A 7,117-nucleotide genomic window follows, 5' to 3' on the forward strand; every position below is an offset into this window, starting at 1 on the left:
AGTGAATATTTTTACTCCCTCGACTCCCTCGAGTGTATATTTTTTTCTCCCTCGACTCCCTCGAGTGAATATTTTTACTCCCTCGACTCCCTCGAGTGAAAATGTTTACTCCCTCGACTCCCTAGAGTGAATATTTTTACTCCCTCGAGTGAATATTTTTACTCCCTCGACTCCCTTTAGTAATTAATTTTACTCCCTCGACTCCCTCGAGTGAATATTTTTACTCCCTCGACTCCCTCTAGTAATTATTTTTACTCCCTTGGCTCCCTCGAGTGAATATTTTTACTCCCTCGACTCCCTCGAGTGAATATTTTTACTCCCTCGACTCCCTCGAGTGAATATTTTTACTCCCTTGACTCCCTCGAGTGAATATTTTTACTCCCTCGACCCCCTCCAATGACTATTTTTACTCCCTCGACTCCCTCGAATGACTATTTTTACTCCCTCGACTCCCTCGAGTGAATATTTTTACTCCCTCGACTCCCTCGAGTGAATATTTTTACTCCCTCGACTCCCTGGAGTGAATATTTTTACTCCCTCGACTCCCTCGAGTGAATATTTTTACACCTTCGGCTTCCTCGAGTGAATATTTTTACTCCCTCGACTTCCTCGAGTGAAAATGTTTACTCCCTCGACTCCCTAGTGAATATTTTTACTCCCTCGAGTGAATATTTTTACTCCCTCGACTCCCTCTAGTAATTATTTTTACTCCCTCGACTCCCTCGAGTCCCTCGACTCCCTCGAGTGAATATTTTTACTCCCTTGACTCCCTCGAGTGAATATTTTTATTCCCTCGACTCCCTCGAGTGAATATTTTTACTCCCTCGAGTGAATATTTTTACTCCCTCGGCTCCCTCAAGTGAATATTTTAACCCTCTCGAGTGAAAATTTTTACTCCCTCGAGTGAATATTTTTACTCCCTCGACTCCCTAGAGTGAATATTTTTACTCCCTCGAATGACTATTTTTACTCCCTCGACTCCCTCGAGTGAATATTTTTACTCCCTCGACTCCCTGGAGTGAATATTTTCACTCCCTCGACTCCCTCGAGTGAATATTTTTACACCTTCGGCTTCCTCGAGTGAATATTTTTACTCCCTCGACTCCCTCGAGTGAATATTTTTACTCCCTCGACTCCCTCGAGTGAAAATGTTTACTCCCTCGACTTCCTAGAGTGAATATTTTTACTCCCTCGAGTGAATATTTTTACTCCCTCGACTCCCTCTAGTAATTATTTTTACTCCCTCGACTTCCTCGAGTCCCTCGACTCCCTCGAGTGAATATTTTTACTCCCTCGACTCCCTCGAGTGAATATTTTTACTCCCTCGACTCCCTCGAGTGAAAATGTTTACTCCCTCGACTCCCTAGAGTGAATATTTTTACTCCCTCGAGTGAATATTTTTACTCCCTCGACTCCCTCTAGTAATTATTTTTACTCCCTCGACTCCCTCGAGTGAATATTTTTACTCCCTCGACTCTCTCGAGTGAATATTTTTACTCCCTCGGCTCCCTCGAGTGAATATTTTTACTCCCTTGACTCCATCGAGTGAATATTTTTACTCCCTCGAGTGAATATTTTTACTCCCTCGACTCCCTCGAGTGAATATTTTTACTCCCTCGACTCCCTCGAGTGAATATTTTTACTCCCTTGACTCCCTCGAGTGAATATTTTTATTCCCTCGACTCCCTCGAGTGAATATTTTTACTCCCTCGACTCCCTCGAGTGAATATTTTTACTCCCTCGGCTCCCTCAAGTGAATATTTTAACCCTCTCGAGTGAAAATTTTTACTCCCTCGAGTGAATATTTTTACTCCCTCGACTCCCTCGAGTGAATATTTTTACTCCCTCGGCTCCCTCGAGTGAATATTTTTACTCCCTCGAGTGAATATTTTTACTCCCTCGACTCCCTCGAGTGAATATTTTTACTCCCTCGACTCCCTCGAGTGAATATTTTTACTCCCTCGACTCCCTCGAGTTAATATTTTTACTCCCTCGACTCTCTCGAGTGAAAATGTTTACTCCCTCGACTCCCTAGAGTGAATATTTTTACTCCCTCGAGTGAATATTTTTACTCCCTCGACTCCCTCTAGTAATTATTTTTACTCCCTCGACTCCCTCGAGTCCCTCGACTCCCTCGATGAAGTCAGTCCCCTAAAGGAAAGAAATTTCAGTTGAATGTTCACTTTTATATTCCAAGGCTAAGGAAGACAGTGATGATAATGAATGAAGCGGTGGAATTAAGACAGTGGAAGAAAACAGGAGAACTTCGAGAAAATACACGCATACAGTGTTTGTCCACCACAAAGTGCACTTGGTGCGAGTTGGGATCGAGCCAGGGACCCCACGCATCAGAAGTGAGCGCTCTACTACTGAACCACCACGACCACTGTAAGCTAAATGAACTAAAAGAAAAATGCAAGTGAACAATGACGGGACAGTTTATGGAATAAAATATTGCACAGGAAGAGAATACCAATAGAACCTTTGGAACCGATATTGTTCATCACAGGCCCGTAGCCAGCCCAAAAATATAGGAGGGCCCGGCTGAAGTTAGGGGGGCCCGATCCAACCATATGATAGTTCATCACCATATTATAGTTCTTTTGCAAGCCTTCTGTAAAAATTTTAGGGGGCCAGCAAAAATTTAGGGGGGGCGGCCCCCCTAGACAACCCTGGATACGGGCCTGGTTCACCATAAGCTCACATGACCTTGGATCGAACCTGGATCTCTTAGTACCGGAGAGTCTTCAGATAAATAGCTCTGATTAGCTGTTAGGACTTATATGGCGCCATAGAGGTAAATGATTTTTCAAATTTGGAAGGGGTGCATTGCTCCGATCCTTAAATTTGAGAATTTCCGGAAATTAAAAAAAAAAAATGGAGGGATCTAGAGGTGTAGATATGCACCTCTGGAACATTCGAGGTTCCAAATCATTCTCTTGGATGGGTAAAAATTGCTAAAAAGTGAAAAATTAAAGGTTTTTGATTATAGTTACGAAACTAACCACTAGAACCACATTTGGCACTGCAGACGTATTGCTCTTTCAACTATACTGCTGTGTGACACAACCGCACTTGTATGAGACTATGTGCTATGAATAGGGAGAGGAAGTTCATGACCTAAAAATATAGATATATGCCCTGAAACATGAAAAAATACCTAAAATTGTAAAAAATAACGATTAAGTTTGTAACTTTAAGAGAATGCAACAAACATACTAAGTGATGGGCATTATATCCGCGATAGTAGAAAATAGTGACGTAGCTTCTTCAGTTGAAATACGTACATAAGTCTAATTTGAAATAGCCAAGCAAAATATAAATTAAACAATTTAATGAATAGAACAAAGAGAATAAATTATTCAGGATAAAATGCACTAGTTTCCTGCATCTCGGCCTATTATGTAGCATGGTGTTCTTTTGTGTTTTGCGCGTCACAGCAAAAATAATGATGCCACCACGTAAATCGTGTAATTTTGTATAGACTTAAACAAATTGTATATGAAAATATCGGAGAGTGAAAATAAAGGAAACTCGGGCGACGACGGGGGTGATTTCTAGGCAATTGCCTCTTTCCACCAAAATATAGGTCGTGTAAAAGGTAAAAAATTTAAACGTCAGAAATATTTTTTTAAAAAAAGATATCATTCACATACAAATTAATTTTGGAGATTTTAATGAAAACGAAAATTCCACTTTTTTCTACTTACGGTTTTCTACATACGGTTGTAGTACATTACCATTATCTTGACAACATAGGAACAAAGACTAATACCTGTAGTTCAGATTCTTTTTATTTTCCTTGTATATTGCCATTCTATGAAAAAATGTGTTCACATCGTGCAAAGTCTGGAGTATCTTACCAAAATTAAAGAATGACAATAAATAATGAAAAATTACCGAAGCTTACCAAAAAAAGTGACTAAAAAGTCACTGAAACTTAAAGAAAATAACAAAAAGAGCTAAAAGCTGAAAATTCTAAAAATATGCACTTTAAAATTTCCATTATTATTATTATTATTATTATTATTATTATTATTATTATTATTATTATTATTATTATTATTATTATTATTATTATTGAACGAAGTGTAATAATACGTGTATTTGATGAGATTGTGTCCGCGATTCCAGAAAAAATAATAATTTCTGCACCCTAGTTATGAATAACGTTTGTTCAAAGGAAGAAAACCTTAGTTTCCCGTGCAGCTTACGACTGTTCGAGAGATTTACATATAGAATAGAAAACGAAAATTGTCTCAAAAATACCTCACTTTATATCAATATTATACGTCATTCGTATTACTTTAATTATATACTAGCTGAACCTGCGCTCTCTACACAGCGTATCATTCGCATATGAGCATAAACCTCCTTCTCATTCCTCACAACATATGTACATGTCCATTTACAGACACAAGTGAAAGACGTCTTGATTAAAAAAAATCGGCAAGGGGTGTCATAAAGGGAGATTTTTTCGATTATTTTTCCTCAATATCTCGCACCGTTTGCAAGATTTGAGCCTACTTCCGGTTGGAGTTTCTAATTCATGTATGACCAGTGTTTTCTTTCTTCTTGCATGCAGTATGTAGTAAGCAAATATATCACATATACAATTAATTATAATGTCAGTTATATATGGTGTTCACTGGGCAAAACACTCAAAAAATAGATTTATCTTAGACTCGTGAAATGTTGATCCTTCCTTTTTCATTATTATCTGGCCATGAAACATACGCCTGAGACATATACAACCCCAATATACAACAATGTGGTGTTGGAATGTAAAATGCGTAGGATATGATGCATTACTTTTTTTTTTTTTAATTTCAACGCTTCCAGTGTACCCTAAAAATGTAATAAAGAAATAATGCCCATGTCTTTTTTAAATATTCAATTACAACTGGACAATCTACGCAAAATTTGCAATCGATCAGTGAAAACGTGGAAAACCAGTATATTAGACAAGAGTATTTTGCATGAGATACCGTTATCATGATTCACCTATGTACTTTCGTTTTGCAGCCATTATTTAACGTGAAAATAAATGTTGTATCTATAAAATGTTCGCAAAGCGAAAGCAGATAGATGAGTTGTGATAACGGTATTTCATGCAAAATAATATTGTCTAGCACAATGAGCTTCCACTTTTTGATTAATTTTATCCATTTTGAATATATTACACAAAATCTGTAAAATTAGCGGAAGTTTAATTTCGTCACAATGAGGCCTCTTAACTAGCTAAAATGTGCCTCTTAACTAGCTATAATACCTCGTATTTCCTCCTTTTATAATAAACAATTACGAGGGGGGAAGAAATATAAACGGGAGTTTTGTTCTTGAACATCAACAGTTGGTAGGACTGGCCGCTCACTTGTGTTATGTTTAGGCGGGACCGCTGGGAGTGGATAGAGCGTGCTGTTAGATATTTCCCGTCATTTCGTCAGTACCGCTCATGATGTCGGAGCAACAAGTGCACCCCTCCACTGCGCAACGCATAATTATAAAATGTCTTGCTCGTGAAGAGTTACAGCGGCAGAAATTTGCCAGAGGTTGACTGCACAGTTCGGGGATCAAACATTGTCAAGCACGCGTGTGTATGCCTGGCATAAAAAGTTCAAGAAAGGACGAGAATGTGTGGAAAATCAGTAACACGATCGCCATCCTCGGACCAGCATTACGGATGAAAACATTTGTGCAGTTAAAGGCATTATTGACGACGATCGACGAGTAACAGTATCAGAAATTGCAGAACAAATCGGAATCAGCTATGCGAGCTGTCAAGCAATCATCAACAACGACCTACAGTTCCGTAAAGTGTGTTACAGATGGGTCTCTCGCCTTTTGACCGAAAATCTGAAGTTGAGACGTTTGGAGCTCTGTCAGAGGCTTAAAGCAAGGTTTGCGGAAGAAGGTGATTCATTTTTGAGTCGGATCGTTACCTGCGACGAAACATGGGTTCACAACTACACTCCTGAATCCAAATAAGCCAGTAAGGAGTGGGGCAGGAAAGGGGAAACAGCACCAGTGAAAACCAAGACTCGACTGTTAGCTGGCAAGGTTCTTTCAACCATTTTTTATCGATCGGTGAGGCCTGTTGCTGATTGACATTTTACATGAGCGACGCACAATATATGCTGATTACTACTGCGAGCTGTTGAACAAGGCGAGAGTTACATATCGCTGCAAAAGACGAGACGAATCGCTCCGACAGATCCTGCTCCTGCACCAGTAAGTACGCCAGAAATTTTTACTTAGGGGGGTGTTCAAAATAAAAGGGGGGGGGGTGTGCTCTTCGAATAGTGATATAATTTTTAAATAAACTCAAACAAGAAAACAGTATATTTTGTTACGCAACTATGGCAATACTATTACTACTACTACTACTACTACTACTACTACTACTACTACTACTACTACTACTACTACTACTACTACTACTACTACTACTAATAATAATAATAATAATAATAATAATAATAATAATAATAATAATAATAATAATATCAACTCTTTGCAGTGGTAGGTTCAGTAAAGTAAGTTCACACATTTGAGCATTTATTATTATTATTAAACTAAGTAATACAGTGAAACCTCTCAAAACGGACATCGATGGAACCGATCATTTGTCCGTAAATGAGAGGTGTCCCTAAAAGGAAGGGTTCTCTCTCATAACACCACATCACACATATTTATGGCATGGAAAAATAAGAAAGTTTGTCCTCTTACGAAGATGTCTACTATTGAGAGATGCTCGTTAAGAGAGGTTTCACTGTATTAGGAATTAACCTCCACTATTTTACCTGGTAATTACATGTGAATTGATTACATACGAATTATTGTAGTCTAATTATTTCGCAAAATTCTGCCATTATTTCAATTTATTCACCCCACAAGTTTTAGTGGGTGATTTTTTTTTTCAAAATATTATTTGGGAAAAAATCCTTCGTCCCACGCTGAAATCACATTCGTTTAGTAATTAATACTGTACATAGTTCCAATTTCATTTCATTTAATATTCTAACCCTGTTGTTAACGTTAATTGTTGTAATATTATTTGATCTCTTAATCTTCCTTCCTGCCCCATCCTGGCTACGTTATTGGCTCTGAAAATCTT

The sequence above is a fragment of the Thermobia domestica genome, chromosome 2 (assembly GCF_964235325.1).
Source record: "Thermobia domestica chromosome 2, izTheDome1.hap1.1, whole genome shotgun sequence".
NCBI classification, from domain to species: domain Eukaryota; kingdom Metazoa; phylum Arthropoda; class Insecta; order Zygentoma; family Lepismatidae; genus Thermobia; species Thermobia domestica.